This window comes from Aquarana catesbeiana, linkage group LG03 (assembly GCF_042186555.1).
Source record: "Aquarana catesbeiana isolate 2022-GZ linkage group LG03, ASM4218655v1, whole genome shotgun sequence".
NCBI classification, from domain to species: Eukaryota; Metazoa; Chordata; class Amphibia; order Anura; family Ranidae; genus Aquarana; species Aquarana catesbeiana.
The window spans coordinates 384,593,369-384,612,518 of record NC_133326.1 but is presented as its reverse complement, the minus strand read 5'-3'; the positions used below and the strand labels follow the sequence as shown (position 1 = coordinate 384,612,518).

General features: G+C 40.8%; 1 protein-coding gene across 1 annotated transcript in view; it reads right to left on the bottom strand.

The window, feature by feature from the left end:
- The window catches only part of PDLIM4 (PDZ and LIM domain 4), a 261,019-nt gene that overhangs the window by 68,945 nt on the left and 172,924 nt on the right, over positions 1-19,150 (bottom strand). The window lies entirely within an intron of this gene.

Here is a 19,150-nt window from a genome sequence, read left to right as displayed (position 1 = left end):
AACTGTGGACTAAGGCCCCTTTCACACTAGCAGACAGGTCAGGTCCGCCTGTCAGTTCTTTAGGCGAACCTGATTGGACCCTCCAGCCTCCTCTATGGAGTGGCGGGTGTCTTCGGGCATGCCAGGTCTTTCAGGTAGATTGTACAGAGCCCCATGATTTTTAATGGCAGCCCTTACAAAGTAAGCTGATTCTACTTAAAACACCTAAAATAAATACATTCGGTGAGTTTTTTTAAAAGTGACTTTCCAGACTAATCAATGCAATATGTTTTACCTCACCAATAATAACCAAAGTTATGTTCTTTACTAAATCCTATTTTTAATATTACTTTTGCTTTGTGATCCCGCAGGAGTCAGGCTGTTTCTGATTAATGGCGTTTGTTCATTTAATGGCACACTTTGTGTAAATCTCAGCTAGGTTACTTGTTTGCAGTTTTCAGTCAGTAGTTACAGAAAGTCATACACCAAGTAGACATACGTTTATGGTCATGCAAAGCTTCATGTTCAAACCAGCTACATATATAATACAGCACCTCAAAACAGAGATTCTAACCTGTGGTCCCTAATACACAGAAGCAAGGATTACTTTAAAACATCTTTTGCTGTTGACCCTCTGTTCACGTTAATGTATAAGTACATTATACGCTGCAGCCCAATAGATTATAGCACGAGCCGTCAGAGTTCTGCCCTTGCTTTTTACACAGTAAAAAATCCTGGTCAAAAGAAAAATATTCATATTGCCAAAGTTTCACTTAATTTTAGAGTTCATTTGTCATCCATGACTTTATGATGAAAAGACATTTTTACACATTACAAAACAATATCATTTCACTTAGTAAATTTAACAAAAAAAAAAAGCGCCTTTTATCAGCTGGCAATCAATTGTTAGCTAATGCACATTTAACAGAAACACAAGCACTTTCATTCTTTTAGTTTAGCAACAATAGTAACTCATAGAATCCAATTAAGAAATGGCAGTCACAAATATCTCAAACACTACCTGGCTAACCAAACAGAAAATTATATTAAATAATTCTCTGCGCAGCCTGTTTTCAGTTCACAATATACTGTATATACAGTATCAGCTGAGGTGCTTCTCCTATGTGTTGTTGCTGCTCCCACTGTTATGTGTTTCCCACATCCACTATAGTATTAAAATAAATAAAAATGTAGGGCAACAACCTAATGCTTTAATAAATCACCATGCAAATATTATATATTGACACACTCTTAAATAAGCATCCACTATGTGTCTTATTTCCTCCTTCACATGCAATAATGCTTGTGGAAGGATATTTCCGATCAAGTGACTGCCAATCGCGGAGGTCACATGACCTTAAGCCCCGCCTCCCATCATGTAAAACCCCTTAAAGGGCAGGCTGGTGCCGGCTCAAGTGGGTTAAGTGTATTGCTGAATCCTTGTGACAAACAGAGTATCTCTCTTCTATTACTATCTCACATGCACAGTGCCAGATACCTAGCGTTGCGTACCAGGCTGGTTGGGTAACGGGTGGAGGGTCTCCAATAAAAAGACAGACAATGCATCATCCTCAGGGGCCCCTGCAATGGAGCTTTCCTGCAACATTCATCTGGCGGGAACTCTATAAATAACTATGTATATCCGGGTATATGTGCACAATTCCAGCAGGACTCCTATTGAGCCCTTTGCTGATAATATCTGTTTGTACTACTATCAATCTATTCTTATATAAAGAATGTATTATTTCTATACTGGTGTGCATCTATATGCTAATTGGTAAATATTACAAACTGGTTGTGGGAGTTTCTCTGTTCCCAACTACTTTGATTAGGTTCACAGAGGCCCTGTCCTGGGCAGAGGCACTGACAACTTTATTATCAATGTCACTCTTCCACTAATTAAAATGTTTTGGTTCTTTTATTTACCTACAGGTTTAGTGCAATATCCTGTTTGAGGAGAGCCATTTCTCATAACCCCCAAAAGAGGGCTACAATAGTAAATTGAATTACAAAAGGAAAAGTGCACATTATACAGTGCATTAGGTGTACATTGGGTGTACTATACTGGGAGACAAGAGAGGGACAAACATGTGCACCAATCTTCCTATGTGGGACCTGTCACTGACCTGTAATACATTCTCACCATTAGCAGCATTTCTGGACATTTATGCTGGAGCTGAAACTTTAGGGCTTAAAATGCCTTCTTTCTTTTTCATTTGGAAACAATCAAGCTATTGACTAAAGTTTGGGAACAGAGAGACATTTCTTTAGCCAGTCTATTTATTTCCGACAGAGATTTAAAAAACAGATGAAATATTATTTTTATGATCGCTTAGTAGCAAATCTTCTATTTTGACCCAGGGAATTTCATTCTGTAAATAACAGTGATGAATGGATTGCTTCACATGGAGGTCCTGGAGCAGGGAAAGCTTTTATGTTGTAGGTGCCCTTGTGTGCAAATCATTTTGCTATACTTGTGTAAAGAGCTCTTAAGCTTTTGTGTAGATCTAAAATTATAGGTTTGTAATGCCTTTGCCAGTTTCATGTTTTCAGTATAATATAATGATATTTCCAATATAATATAATATAAAAGTGACTCAAATATTAAACTTACTATGTGAACCCCTTTACTTTTTTATAGATACCTGGAAGTCTAATGGTGGTAGTTTCTTTTGTGAATTGTCCCACCAATCAAGAAAATAAAATGTTTTTGGTAGGTGCAAATTTCCTTGTGTGATTAATCAATAAATTATTATTATTATTATACGCGATTTATATAGCGTCAACAGTTTATGCAGTGCTTTACAATGTATAGGGGGGACAACACAATTACAGTACAGTTCAATACAAAAGGTACAGGAGGGCCCTGCTCGTAAAGCTTACATTCTAAAGGGAGGGGGTGGTGGTACAAAAGGTAATAGCTGCAGAGAATGATTTGATGGGGGTGGCTCGGGGACAGTTATTATGTGGGTGTGGGATAGGCTTCCCTGAATAAATGAGTTTTCAGGGATCTTCTAAAGGTGGACAGGGTAGGGGCTGATCGGACATACTGGGGCAGGGAGTTCCAGAGGATGGGAGAGGCCCTGGAGAAGTCCTGAAGGTAAGCATGGGAGGAGGTAACAAGGGAGCTAGGAGGTCCTGGGAGGAGCGGAGGGGACGATTTGGGTGATATCTGCAGATGAGGTTGGTGATGTAGATGGGGGCGATGTTGTGAATGGCCTTGTATGTTATGGTTAGCATTTTGAATTTTACACGGTGGGTTAGGGGAAGCCAGTGAAGAGATTGGCAAACAGGGGCGGCAGTCGTGGATCGATTAGTGAGGTGTATTAGTCTAGCAGCAGCATTCATAATAGACTGAAGGGGGGAAAGCCTGCTTAAGGGTAGGCCATTAAGGAGAGAGTTGCAGTAGTCAAGGCGGGAAATAATCAAGGAGAGAATAAGTTGCTTTGTGGTGTCATTAGTCAGGAAGGGTCGAATTCTGGAGATGTTGCGGAGGTTAAGGTGGCAGGATTTAGCCAGTGATTGGATATGGGGGCTGAAGGAGAGGTCAGAGTCGAGGATTACACCCAGGACCCTGGCATGTGTGGAGGGACCAATGGTTGTGTTGTTGATATTAATGGTGAAGTCACGGGGGGGGGACCGTGAAGGAGGAAATATAACAAGCTCAGTTTTAGAAAGATTAAGTTTGAGGAAGTGGTGTGACATCCATACCGATATGTCATTCAGTAAGTTTGAGATCCGTGAGGAGATCGAGGGGGTGAGTTGAGGAGTGGAGAGATAGATCTGGGTGTCATCGGCATAGAGGTGGTATTGGAAGCCATGGGAGGTTATCAACTGGCCCAGGGAAGAGGTATAGAGTGAGAATAGGAGAGGCCCAAGGACGGAGCCTTGGGGTACCCCAACATAAAGAGGAAGGGGAGCGGAGGAAATGGAGTTTTAAGGGACACTGAAAGTGCGCTGAGATAGGTAGGAGGAGAACCAGGATAATGCAGAATCACGGAGGCCAAGGGAGTGTAATTTGCTGAGGAGGAGCAGGTGGTCAACTGTGTCAAAGGCAGCAGAGAGGTCTAAAAGTGAGTATGGAGTAGTGCCCATTGGTTTTAGCAGTTAGTAGGTCATTGAGTTTTAGTAGGGCAGTTTCAGTAGAATGTTGTGAGCGGAAGCCAGACCTAGGGGGTCAAGAATGTTGTTGTCCGTGAGGTAGCGACTCATTTGTTCATGAACAAGGCGTTCGTTGAGCTTGGAGGCAAACAGGAGCAGGGAGATGGGTCTTAAGTTAGTTAAACAGGTGGGGTCTACTGAGGGTTTTTTGAGTATGGGGATAACCAGTGCATGTTTGAGCGGAGAAAGAAAGGTTCCTGGAGGAGAGGGAGAGGTTGAAGATGTGGGTTAGGGAGTTGAGGATAGAGTGGGAAGGTGGTCGCAGTAATTGAGAGGGGACAGGGTCCAGGGGACAGGTAGTGAGGTGGGCCATGGAGAGGAGTTTATCAACTTCATCTGTGGTAACTGGGAAAAAGGAGGAGAGTATTGAGTGTGGTGTTGGACCTGATATGTTGGGTAGGGAATAATTTGAATGCTGGACATCTCCTTGTGAATTGTGTCGATTTTGCTATTGAAGTGGTTGGCAATCTGTTGAGCGGTAAGCAAGTTGGTGGGTGGGGGTTGAAGTAAGGAATTAAGGGTAGAAAAGAGTTGACAAGGTTTGGATGACAGGGTTTTGATGAGAGTGTTGTAATAGGTTTGTTTAGCAGTGTGGAGGCAGGAGTTGTATTTGAGAAGGGCAGATTTGTAGAGGGTAAAGTCTTGCAGGGATTTAGATTTACGCCATGCTCGCTCAAGAGCACGGCTGTGTCTCTTGAGACTTCTGGTGTCATCTGTTTGCCAGGGTTGTGGCAGATGGGGCCTGGTTCTGCGTGTAGAAAGAGGAGCAAGTACGTCTAGGGAGGATGACAACGTGGTGTTGTAGATGGAAGTGGTTAGGTCTGGGCAGGACAGGGGTGCGATTTTGTCATAAAGGCCATCAGTAGCAGAGTGAAGAAGGGAAGGGTTGAGGTTGCGAAGATTCCTGCGGTTAGTGGTTTGTGGGTTGGCAGCATGGGAGGTAGGAGACAAGGAGAGTGTGAAACGGATAAGGTTGTGATCAGAGAGAGGAAAGGGTGTGTTAGAGAGATTGCAGGGAGTGCAGCGATGGGAGAATACAAGGTCGAGAGTGTTGCCGTTGGAGTGAGTGGTGGTTTGTGTCCATTGTGTTAGGTTAAAAGAGGAAGTTAGGTTGAGTAGTTTAGAAGTGGTAGCAGTATTAACATTGATTGGAATGTTAAAGTCACCTAGGATGATGGCAGGTACTTCAGAGGAGAGAAAGTAGGTTAGCCATGCAGAGAAGTCATCCAGAAAGCTTGACACTGGTCTAGAAGGCCGATAAATGAATGCGACCCTCAGACAAGCTGGAGAGAAAAGACAAATGCAATTCATTTCGAAAGAGCAGGGGGAAAGAGAGGGAGGTGTGGGAAGTACCTGGAAGGTGCATTGTGGGGAGAGGAGAAGTCCCGACACCACCTCCTTTACGTCCACTGGGTCTGGTGGAGTGAGTCCAGAGGAGGCCACTGTGGGACAGGGCAGCTGGAGAGGTAGTGTCGAATTCCTGGAGCCAGGTTTCGGTTATAGCAAATAGATCAAGGGATTTGGAGAGGAAAAGGTCATTGACAGAAACTAGTTTGTTGAAGACTGAGTGGGCATTCCAGAGGGCACATGAAAGAGGGGGGCTGACTTGTGGAATCAGGGGAATTGGGATGAGAAGGTTGAAGTAACGACTACTGTTGGAGGAGGTAGATGGCCAATCTTGGCGTTGGGAATTGGGTGTGGGAGGGCTGGGTTTGGTGTGATGTCCCCAGACATTAGGAGTAGTAGGAGGGTGAGGGTGGTAAGGCGGGACTGGGATTTATAGGAGGGCAGATGCGGTGGAGGAATGGACAGGGTGATACTGTGTGGGCTTAGAATGAGCAGGAGGTGGTAAGTGGAGTAATATTGAGTGAGCAGAAGAGAGGTAGATATGTAAAGGTTGGGGGCTGGAGAGGGGGGATAAAGAAATGAGAGTTTGAGGAGAGAGGACGTTATAACAAAGATTAGTGTGAGCATGTTGGAGGGTGGGGAGAGGCTAATAGAAGGAAGGCTGAGGAATGTTAGAGAATGAAGAGGAACTTCCTGCAAAATAGCTGTGGAACAATAATGTCTGTACTTACTTTTTTGTAGCTGTGCCTTAGTCAAAGTTGTATGGGGTGGATCCGCTCAATGGATATGGTGCTACTGAGTTAAAGAGCTGCTGCCTCTACAGATACAGTTCCACCTAGTAGTCAAAGTGCCCGTGTACAAGTGCCAAACACTTGTTGCCGGCGTGACACTTTGTGCAAGGAGTGACCAGCCTAAACCCTTGCCAGCCGTCCCAAGAAATGAACTACATTTATAGTGGGAAGGTGTGGGGGAAGATTCAAAATTATTCAATTAGAAGCTGATAAAACCAGGCTTATTGAGGGGTGGGGTTTTACAACTGGCCTGGACAGATTGCAGTGCAAGAAGGGGAAAAAGAATAAGGTTAAATGTTTGATCTTGTTCAAGGAAGCAGAATACAAAATAAGTGACACTTTTCTTATAAAGTGGGAGTCCGGCGACCAATCTTTTTTTTTTTTTTTTAGGTCATTGAGACACTTTGCTAATCCCAAAATAATACTCACAGTTTGGGTGTAATATTTCCGCCTTTGTCTGTTTTCGTACTGAAGAATAACTTTAAAAATGTGATGCTGGCTGTATCCATCTTGCTTGTGGGCATGTGAAGCTCACAAGCATTGATTTCCTGGATGCAGTGAATGCTGTTCATTCACAGCTTGTTCACACACATGATCATTGTTCCCGCACTGAATCTTGGGAAGCCTGACACTAAGCTCCCAGGAGACAGTGCGGCGCCGGGAAAAGGCAATAAACACGCCTACTCCCATGGGAGGAGAGACAGGAAGTGCCACAATAAAGTACAATATAAAGGTAATTACAGCGATAAAAAAAATTTTTGCGCGGCATTTGAACATCTATGCAATTAACTGAAGGGGGTAAGATTAAGTTAAAAATTTGAGTGGAACCCTGCTTTAAGGCAGAGTTAAAGTTCAATTAGGCATATAAATACACTGTGCAGTCTGCAGGCTTCCAACTGGGGCTCCACAGTCCAATCTGCAGACAAGGAGTTCTGGTTGATTCCTACACTAAAACATCCAATGTATTGCCCCTCAGTAAACTTACTGATAATGATATAGACTGGATCCTCAATGGTAGGGCTGCACATGGAAGTTAAGTCCAAATGGAACTTCAAGTTTAAATAAACCGAATACATTCCAGGTGCATCATAACAAAAGTTTTTCAAAATCTTACAGTTTGTTCTTTTTAGAAAGCATCCAAAGCTTGAATAGAAATGTGTCCTCTGTCAGTAGGCTACAGAGAAGAATCCTTGCTCACTGTGTAGAAGCAGTGATTTCTCTGCAGATGTCTGACATGCCAAAGAGTCAGTGTTACAGCTCTACAGTTGAAAATTAACTGTAAAGTGTATCTAAAAACCTATTTTTATTTTTCTCTTTGAAAAGAGCAGGCGAGGGTAAAACTGCTGTCAATTATTTTCTTTTGCCATCTGTGTCACATTGGGGAGTTGTCCCTTTATGTCCTATCTTGTACACTTGGAGGATATCTAAATTCACAAAAGCAAACCTATTTCAAAAGCTTCAAACTTTGTTGTTGGTTCATTACAGGCAAAATAAAGAGAAGGAACATAGCAGCAGTTGTGGTGCTATTAGGCCCTCAGATAATCAGTTACTCAAGGTTTGAGCGTAGGACGTGGATATTGTAGTTCAGAAGCTAGCTATGTTATCTTTCAAAATCTCCTCAGTGTAGTGTAATGTATACAGTATCTAAATGCAGGAAGAATAAACTGTTTTTCTGGCATTTCAAACGTTTTACCAAGAAATCCCAACAAACACTGAAATAAATGTTTAGTATATGATTCAGCTGAAAAAGTTTCAATATATAGCAGATCACATAGATCTTTAACCACTTTTCTGACTGTAGGGAAGTTACAAAATAGCCATGTCTGCAGAATAACCCACCTGGCTGCTAATAGGCATACAGTAAGTGGACCCACAGAGAATATATTTTAATGTGAGGGAAATCCATTCTTAGACAGTTGCTTCAGGAACAATTGTCCAAATTGGAAGACATCCCCTCTAGTCCTGTTTTGAATTTACTTCTGCTTTTATTCTCAGTGACAATGGTAAGAACACTTACCTAATGGGGAAACAACAATAACAAGTTCTAACTCCTCATGACCCTATCCAAATAGAGGCACAGTATATTCTAAGTCAATGTCATTTAGTTTATGCTTCCATATATTGTAAGCATATGCCAATATCAGTTATAAGACTGAACACAGTACTACAAGCCAGAAAGCCAAGCTGTACTTAACAGGGTGTTACATAGGGGAAGTCATGTGTCAGCACTTCAGTGCAGCCCACCTCACCTGATGACTGTGTCCCACTGGTTGTTAGGTGCATGGAATACAATGCAGTCACATGACAGCTGCTATGTTCTGGGTACTGGGGAACCTATCAGAGGACTGACTTCTCCTTTGCACTGGGTTTTGGCGACCATCATGAGGAGGCCTGTGCCTATTATTGGCATTGAGTTCTCACAAGATTGGGGTGGCCATTTCGGAGCAGCCATGATATTTGTCCTGCAACACAGATGGATTTGGCTTGGGAAGAGTTACAAGGCAGCAGCAGCATGCAGAGACAGTGCTTATGGGACACCTGACCAGCAGTGAGTATTTTACTCAAAGCGCAGGAACTGTTCATTTATTTGAAACTTTCATGAGAAATGATTTGCTCTGCCTTCAAGAAAATGGTCCTACTATTTCCAATCATTTAGACTTTGTAAATAATCTTTTCTGTGAGAAAAACATAAAGGAAAAGCTAACCTGACTGGATATCCCTTTATTAGGAGTGAATTAACTATTCATTGTTAAGGGTGTATGCACTCTTGCGGAGTCTGCTACTAGCAAGGGCTGGAGGAGCTGATATATATGTCCTGTGATCCTCTGTGGAAAAGATTGTTAAGGATTCCACTTCTGGCCTGGTCTACAGAAAAGTGTGAGACTATACTTTGGATGCCATGGGCACCACTAAGCCTCTGTAAGTGGAACATGCTATGGACAGTGCAGGTTTTCTGATGGAGGATATGGTTATTATATGTGAATGCTACATGTGAAGTGGTGAGTTAAGTGAGAAAATCAGTTGTGCTATTAAGCCTTGGACCACCCAAAACCAGACTGACTCTGAGGGCCACCAAGATGGTTGCATGTATTCTAGCCATGAAGGGGAGCAGACCTTTCCCTCATGCTACACATATTGCAAAGTTTTTAATCAATAATCTAATAAAATGCAGCACTTACTGTATCTGTTTACAGCAGAAGACTTACTTCTGTAAAATGTCTGCCATGTGGAAGTGCCTATGAGAAAAATGAATAATATCTGGGCAGGAATTAAGTACAGGCGGTCCCCGGGTTACAAACAAGATAGGGTCTGTAGGTTTGTTCTTAAGTTGAATTTGTTTGTAAATCAGAACAGGTAAATTTTTTAAGTTTAGCTCCAGCCAAAAAAAAATTTTTTACGTTTTTTACAAAGCATAGGGAAGGGTTAACACCCTTGTAACATTTGTTTTGCTGTGTGTGCCCCTGTTCAGAAGATTTCACCTCACTTTCTGTCCCTATGAAAATTGGATTTTGAAAATTTTGGGTTGTTGTGGAAACAAGGACTGGTGATAAAGCTTCAGTGGAGACACCTTTTTCCCCTGATAACTCTTACATGAGTGAATTTCCCTTCCTAGGGGCAGATTTCCTCTCATTTCTTGTTATCTCCCTTCGTTTGTAAGTAGAGGTCGTTTGTAAGTCGGATGTTTGTAACCCGGGGACCGCCTGTACTTTAAAAAGGCATTTTTTTCTAAGCAATGTTCCTATGTTAAATATATAAAAGTGATTTCTTTGTCAAGGCTGTGTACTGAGCAGATTAAACAAATCAACTATACATTATGTCTGCACAAGAGTTCTTTAAATATAACACACAGGTGGTGCTAATATTTGCCTGCACTACCATCAGTGGTCTACAGTATATCATCACTTGTCAGATAACAAAGCAAAGCAAATGACTGAACTGAAAAATAACTATTTTACAGTCTATCAAAAGCTTTTTCTCAAGATGCAAAGTTTCAAGATGATAAATGACTTTGGAACTAACATACATGCTAACATTGGCAGCAATGTACAGAGCACTGAAATGACTGTGAGCGAATACAAGTGCCAGGTTCAGAATAATATTTAAAGTCCACAGTGTTTCAACAGCTTTCTTCAATGTGTTTACTGGAAGGATTAGACACAGCTGGCATTTTGATGCCTGTCCTCAACTACGTAAAGCTGAGTGTGTGGGCAGACATAGAAAATAATTTTACATTCTGTGACTTAGTTCAACCCAAATAGCTATCACTATGGACAACATGGAATCTTACATTTTATCAGGTTTCTAAGAATTAAGAGAGAAATGCCATGAAGTCATAACCCTCTGCCACGATAACCTCCACTCACAGTATGTTCCCAATCTTTCAGATTAAATGACACTGGGCATTATTATCCAAAGACTTGATAAAGTGCATGCTCGTTAAAACGCCTTGTTCTAGCAATGCTCCTGCTGTGCACAGTGCGGTATAACCTACAGAGCCCTTGGGAAAGTCATATGATTGTGATGCAATGCGTTGGGAGGACCTGGGTGACATCACTTCCGGACACGGCTGAGACCAGAAGTTACACAAAATTACTACGCTATATGGATCTTTCATTATTCTATATGATGGTATATGGAGAGGAGAATCTGTGAACCCTGCATCGCATATTTGTCATGAAGACACCGTGTATAGCAGTACCCCCGAAGAAGCTGCTTTTGTTTGTTCAGTCCGTTACTCTGTCTCTCAAATCTAGCCCCTCTGGCACACCTAGCAATGTGATTAATGGAATAACCCAGTAATAAACACACACACTCAGTTCTGCTCTCTCAAGTTTACTTGGACCAGAGAAAAGTTTAAAGTAATATTAGTCAGCCAAGTCCTGTATAAGTAGCCAGGACATGGTTGAAACAGTTCTCAAAACAGTCAATAACACTATGCAACAATAAAAGAATAATAACGACATACACAGATTAAATGGACTCCCCAAACAAGATATTGATTGATGTAGAATACTATGGCTAAAGGGGAACCCCAGGCCAGTCTATAGTACCTCCAATACACACACAATGAAGTAATACAAACACCAGTGGCGTGTCCCCTTTAAGAGCAACAACAATAATGTTCTAGGAGCAAAGCTCTGCGTTTGTTCTCTTCACTGGCATGTAGGAGCTCTGTGGACAAGGGTCCCTCAATGTAACAGGGTAATGAGAAGGAATGTAAAATAGCTGGTGCTGTGATATAGCACTCCTCTACGTGATCTGGATAACAGGTGTCTGTGCACAGTATTCAGGTGTGGTGTTTTATGGAAGGCAATAAGATTTCTGGGCAAAGCCCCCTCACCAATCCTGTACGCATTCAGCGGTCCTCCAAAGAGTGATCAACCGTTTCTCCTGTCTGCAGATGTGTCTCAATGGCTTTTAGTCTCTGACTCGTTGAATCGGCCGATTCCATGAGATCCTGAGCTGCTGCAGAGCGTCCTTCTGGAAGCATGTGGGTTCTGTTCCTCTGAGCTGGAGCTGCAGACTGTGTGCCTCTTGGTAGGCCGCAATCTCCTCACACAGCAACAGAGGGTTGCTCTCCCGATGGGATCCAGGAAACAAGGCCTCTCGGCCTGGTCCGCCCTGTGCTATTTATAGTCTCTCCCACAATCCTCCTGACTCTCTGCAGTGCAGCCTGGGATTTGCAGTCCTGCCCCCTCACACAGTCAGTCAGGCTGCCTTGTGCTGGGACTTCATATTCCACAGTTTGTTGCTGCTGTTCCCTGATGATTGGCTCTCAGTCTCTTCCAATAGGGAGGCTACAAAATAAACAGTTCTGTGTATCTGTGTGTGTGTGAGAGGAGAGGAGGGGGGGGAGTCCACGCAGCCGCTAGCAGGCAGCTCTCCCTACTGGGGAGAGCCTGGAGTGATACCTGCTATAAAAAAGTGCATTATGACCTGTATGTGAATATAGGTCTACTTTTTAAGTGAGCTGCCACCTTGCATATTGGTGGAGCACTGAATTGCCTTGAAGTCACTGAATTACAGGAATTATTTCACTTCATTTTAAGACATCTGTGTAGTGTTTGATGGGACTTTGCATATTGTTATATATTTTTACACTTTTAGGTATTTTTTTGAATTTACAGCACTGGCGATTGGATGCATTGCCCAGTAAGGCATTGACACTTTATTTGAGTAATATATTTACAGCACTGTCTAATGGATTAAGCACATTATTTATATTCTTTCGATTGTTTTATGCTGTGTATTGAATTTTTTATGAGATCACTGTTATTGAATCATATTGAGTCATGTTTTGATATTTTGTATATTTATTGTTCACCATATTGTTTATTATTTCAACTTTTTGTTCATTTAACTTGGTATGTATGAGACACTGCTACGTGTTGGCAGCAAACTCCTTAACTTAATTAATTATTTATTTACACATTAATATACTGGGTAGCACGAGTAGCCTGCTGTATCCTTTCTGAAGACCATATTACACTAATCAGAGCTGCGGTGCACATTTTTCCCATTATTGCTGACACACAGGGGACATGTAAATATCAGGTTTATGCCCAGCACGTATCCACAGATATGGGGCTAGTGTGTGTTTGCAACTCATAAAGGAGACTGTCATTTTTAATCTGCTTAACAGCAAGTCTATTACACTCAACCTGGTAGACTAGCAATTTTAACATGTGGCATAATAATGAATTGTGGCTGTATTGCTTTTACATCAGATGGTGGACTTTTTTAATTAAATTATTTATAGTTGTATGGTAAAGGCTGACGTCCTAGTGAGAGATTACAAACACTAAGACCCCTTTCACACTGAGACAGTTTTTAGGCTTTTTAGCAATAAAAATAGAGCCTGTATAGCGCCTGCAAAGTGCCTGAAAACTGACTCTCATGCCTCCCCAGTGTGAAAGCCCGAGTGCTTCCACACTGGGCCGGTATGCTTGCGGGACAAAAAAAAATTCCGGCAAGCAGCATCTTTGGGGCGGTGTAGGAGTGCTGTATACAGCGCTCCTACACTGCCACGGTCCATTGGAATGAATGGGCAGTGCTTCCGAAGTGCCTGAAAAGTGCTTCGGATGCGCCGCAACACGGGTGCTATTAATACCTTCTTCAGCCGTTCGCGAGAGTTAAAAGCGCCCCACTAGGGGCCGAAAAAAGCTCTGCTTAAACAGCGGTAGATAAAACTAGCAGCGCATTACTGCTAACGGACCCGCCGCCCCAGTGCGAAAGCAGCCTAATACTGTGGATCTATCTAGCACAAGGATAGTGCACTTTTAATTATTGTTTGGTTGGAGCTTGTTACACATCCAACTCAGGTTGGTGATTTAGATGCTGCTGTCTGTTTGATTTAACTTAACTTAACCATAGTTTTTATTGTATTTGTTTTGCTTAATTTTTTGTCACTAAGGTTTATAGTTTTTTGCAAGCACACAATTATTATCTTGGGTTTAGATGGTTTTGTTTATGATGTACTGAAAAATGCATGTATAGCATATTATGTAGGCATTTTACATGTACTACCATTCATTCATATGGTGATGTATTTGCTAACAAAAGGTATGAATAAACACAGAAAGAAATAGGTGACAAGACCTGAAATCTGCTCAGCTGGGATGTAGAAGTGAACTAAATAGCCCATGTAAATTTAACCGCATTACCAAAATCACTTTGCCAATCTACAGTAAAGAGAAGGAAATATAGAGAAGGTATAAATGGGTATATAGTGAGCTCTGCTGAAGCTATGGTATAACTGACTGACACGATTAGAACATATAATAAATATAATATAACAACCACAACCCCAAAATAAAACTAAATACGTTGAATTTCCAGTTCTTTATTGGAGACCATTTTAATGGAGACCTATAATTTAATGGAGACCATTTTAATATTATCACATAGTGTATGTACACTAATAAATCGGCTTTTCTGCAGCCCTGCCCATGTCTTTCGTGCTATTAGGCAGCTCTATAATGTCCCGGTGAGTTTGTAGACAGTGTGGAAAGATGGAAAAAGGCAAGCTATTCAGGAAAGGAAAGAAGAAAGATGTCAGCTCCTGGAAAATATTATTCAGTGAGTGAATAATATCTCTGTTTGTTTGTTTTTTTCAATTATTTATTCAAATAATTTTAAGATGACACATTAGAGCATTTTTGATCCCACAATATAATCAATAAATAAAGTAAAACAGAGCTGTTTTTCATTTAACATTTAACCTTTTTCATGACTTATGTACCCTGCTATTACTATCTGTCTAAACACACCTGATTTCCAGTAGTATCATTTATTTTTCCTGTTTGTATAAATTAACCTTCCATTAGCTTGCTGTCACCTTTATGATAACAGCATAAAAGGAAGTGGCTGCATCACTGTCAATGTGTCACTTAATGCAGGATACAGATGTTCCAATGTGCACATATGCTGCATATAACACCACGTATGGGAACATGGTTTTGTTGCCCAAAGAATTCCCCTTATTCCCCTGAGTCCTGTTCAGACTAAACAGGGAATGGGAAGCATGAAAACACAGGTTCTCTTTTCATAGACCTTGAAGCAGTCTTTCCATTCACTCCCTTGCAGAAATGCTTCTATTCACTCACTGAATAATATTTTCCAGGAGCTGACATCTTTCTTCTTTCCTTTCCTGAATAGCTTGCCTTTTTCCATCTTTCCACACTGTCTACAAACTCACCGGGACATTATAGAGCTGCCTAATAGCACGAAAGACATGGGCAGGGCTGCAGAAAAGCCGATTTATTAGTGTACATACACTATGTGATAATATTAAAATGGTCTCCATTAAATTATAGGTCTCCATTAAAATGGTCTCCAATAAAGAACTGGAAATTCAACGTATTTAGTTTTATTTTGGGGTTGTGGTTGTTATATTATTAGGCTGCTTTTGACTGTGTTATGAATTCAGTGTGAAGATATATTATTAAACAGGTGCTAAAATTTCAATTTAACTACACTTAAAAAAAAATCTTTTTTTGCCTTTGATTTTTCTCGTCTCCTGCACACTAGATGAAATACCAAACTGTATCACAGAAGAATGCAAGTCTCAAGAAAGCCAAGATATTGGGAATACAATTTAACACCTTGAACTATATTACAAATCTGCTGAAAATTGTCTTGGGGACTTTTTGAGTTACCCTTCATTGTAGTACCACACCAAGAACAAATAATTTACAGTAACTTTCTTTTGTTCATAAATATTTTAAGACAGTGCTTTCGTAAATATATAATAATATCTACAATCTATAATACTATATACTATCCATATAACTGGACCTTCTGTTCATTTTACAATCTTCCTAATTAATCTTGACCTCCTCAATTTCTCACATTAAATCATATAATTACAGGACTGTACAATCAGATGCTGTGATCACCAATGGCAGATGGATCCTGCTTTATCAGAATACCTGTAAATGAGAAAGATAATTATCCAAGATAAAACCTTCAATATTGTATTTCTATTCTGGATTAGATAGTATAAGATATGTGAAGATTAAGATACGTGTCCAAAATAAAACCTTAAAATTGTTCTAGCCTGTGTTTTATTCATCCTACTTGAAGAAGCAGTTCACATCATGTAAAGAAGAGCAAGGATGGATAAGAAAAAGGTGCGATAGCCTGCTTGTCAGCATTACCCTTGTCAAGAAGGAAAAGGTACTCAGAATATTCACCCAGTGTTTTGCCAGCAACCTGCACATGGTTCACAAACAGATGAGAGAACAGAATGCAGAAGCCTTCAACTTAATTTTCATTAATTCTAGCTCTTCCACTGAATGTTACTGACTAGAATATGTGCATCAACACAGCCACAGTGAAGCTAGAAAACAAATCAATTTAAAAGGGACAATATAATGAAAAATGGGAAGAAGACTTTCTGTCAGGAGGGGCACGACCGGCTGACAGTCACCGGCTCTCTATTCACGGAGCACTGAGAACATTCATCGCTTAGTACTTAGCCTAGGCCCCTGTAAACACCGGTGCGATGTGTCATACAATTTGACAGTTCCAAATCGCATGGCAAGTCGCATCCCATTGCCGGGAATGGAAACAGTCATAGTGCCGCAACTCATGTCTCAGCGATTATGAAAAAGGTTCCTGTACTACCTTTTGCCAATTTCATTGCGACTTGCATAGACTTCTGTTAAATGAAGTCGCAAACCACAATGAAATCATGCTGATGTAGCGCAATTTCAAAGCTGCACCAGTGTGAACCAGAGCTTAGAGCTGGCAGAGGACATATGCAGCATTGGACCTATGCTGCATCCACTTAGGTTAGTATGATTTCTCAAAAATAAAATAAAAAAACTCTTTTAAGTTTGGATAATTATGTTAAGTTACAAGCACAGTCCAATAAACTTTACCCTAGATTTTACCACCTAGTGTTCCTGCATATGCTGGTTAGGAAGTTATGAAGCTTTATCTTTTATTGAGACAATCAATATTATTTTTGATTTTAATGTAGGATCAGTAATGAATGTACAACTTAACAAAGTGCTTTGAACTATAAATTGGAAAGGTTTCCCCGTGAGGTTTTATTTGCAGCAAAAAAATTGAAAATTAGTTGAAAAAAATATAAATTTTATTAAGAAAATTTTCATAAAAAGAGCATTTATTTGTATTAAAACATGAGCTCTGTAAATGAGGCTAATACATGTACATCATAATACAGCCGTATAGGTATACATAGGAAAACATAGCATGATATAAGTATTGTGATCATACTAGAGACCCCGACGTGTTTCGACCTTAGCAGTAGAGGTCTTCTGGGGGAAAGAGCAGAAACTCTAGAGAAAGATGCATTGTGAGAGTAAGATCATTTGAAAAACAACACTATCGAGAAACAGTATATGTTGATATTGACACATAAATTATTATTATTCAAATATATTTACCACTAACGGCTGAGAAAAGTAGCCTCCTGATTGCTGTGCTTAAAAACTGCTGGAGGATCCGACCGATGGGGCGAGCGCTCCCGCCTTCCACGCAGGAGAAGGGAATGCATGTCAGAAAGCCAACCCAGGGCCTGCAAGAGGCCGCGCTTAAGCCCCCACAAGGAGGGGGCAAGGGAGGAGCCGGAGACCAAAGACAGGACCTTTGTGCTTTGAAGTATAAATGTACTTTTCTTCCTCCCTAGTTTTTATAAACCCCCAGCTACATGTGATAATCAAGAAACTAGAAACCACTCACAGCCAAATCTCCACTTTCTTCTTCAGTAGAACTCTGCTGCAGATCTCTACTGTGTCAGCAATAAGGTCCGGTCATGTCAGGTATGTCAACCTATCCAAAAGCCATATTACTGCAGTGGGTGAGCACTATTAAATTATCTGAACCAACAAAGAACATTTTGCATGTGATCATACATTTTAGTAGATGGGCTAAAGGAGTAGACTTTGTACTTCTGAGTTTGTTTACATGGGAGCTTAGATTGAACAATTATTTGCTCTCAGCTGCAATTCCTTTGGAATAAAGCTCAAATGGAGCTCCTCCAAGACTTCAATGCCAATTTTAGGGTCTGTATTTGTCATTGTACATGGGTGATTTATCTACAGACAAGAATTTGGTACTCTTCCAAAAGTGCACTAATATAGGTATTCATCACATCCATTTTACTCCATCTTATGTCCATTTTCTACACACACAGGGGTACTTGTTCACTGTAAAGAACCAGTGCTTTTCCTGCCTAAGAAGCAGACCTACAAAACAATTTCCTTGCAGAAGACATAATTTTGACAATCAAGCCTCCTCCTCAAGGCACCTTCTGCAAACCCTAGGTACACTCTACTCATTCTAAAAAACGTATCCTCAAATAAATCTTGCTTACAGAACAAATAAAAGCATTTAAACAAAGAAACATAAGTGACATTTTACTCATCACAACACCACTATGGGATTTCAGTTCACAAGTATGCTGCATCGTGGGCTGAATTACAGTCTGTTCATGACTGTGTGTTTATGATTATCTATTTATCTATATCAATCAATGTATCTATATATCTATCTAGAAAAGCAAACAAGTCCATTTTTTAAATATGCAATATATTTTTTCAGTCATTTAAAGTGGAGTTTTTGCATAACATTATGTTTAAAAATGTCCAGTCCCCACTCCTGCTACCTATGCTGACAAACTGTGTAAAATAATGTGTGTAATTACCTATTTTCAGGCCTGCTCCAGTCTGGTCACATGATACCGTCTCAGCGGTGGCTGCATGAGAGAGTGCCTGATAATGACTGGAAATTCTGAGAGCAGCACCCATAGACTCCCTTGGCCCAATCCTTGACGGCGCTCCCTCCTTTCCCCTGCTGCAGCTACTGATTGACACAGGGGAGACGAACCATGCGAACGGAGTGGAGCACATTAAAAATAGATAAGTGTAGTACTCCCAGGAGACTATAAGTTATTTTTTTATAGTAATTTCCCCACCTTATTAATTAAACTCAGACAGTTACTCAGAACCTGGTCGGCCTATCACATCTCCTTTTTAGGGAGAACGACCGAGATAAAGATGACTATTTTCCCTAAACTCCTTTATTTATTTTGTGCTTTACCTATTATGATTTCTAAATATTATCTCCTGAATTCAAGTTGAATGCAATAAATTTAGCTGGCACAGTAAACCCCAAGATTTGGCAGGGCGGTTTTATACCGGCCCAATAAGTTAAGAGGTCTGGGAGTCCCTCAGATATGGCTTTATTATGTAGCAAGCAGATTCTCATAGCAAGCCCAATGGAATATTGCGGAATCACATTTCCCTTGGCTTAGGGAGCTTCTATCTCCCAGTATTACCTTCCTGGCTTATTATGGTCCTTTAAGCCCCCAGTCTCAGTTATGTGGAATTGTAATATAGTAG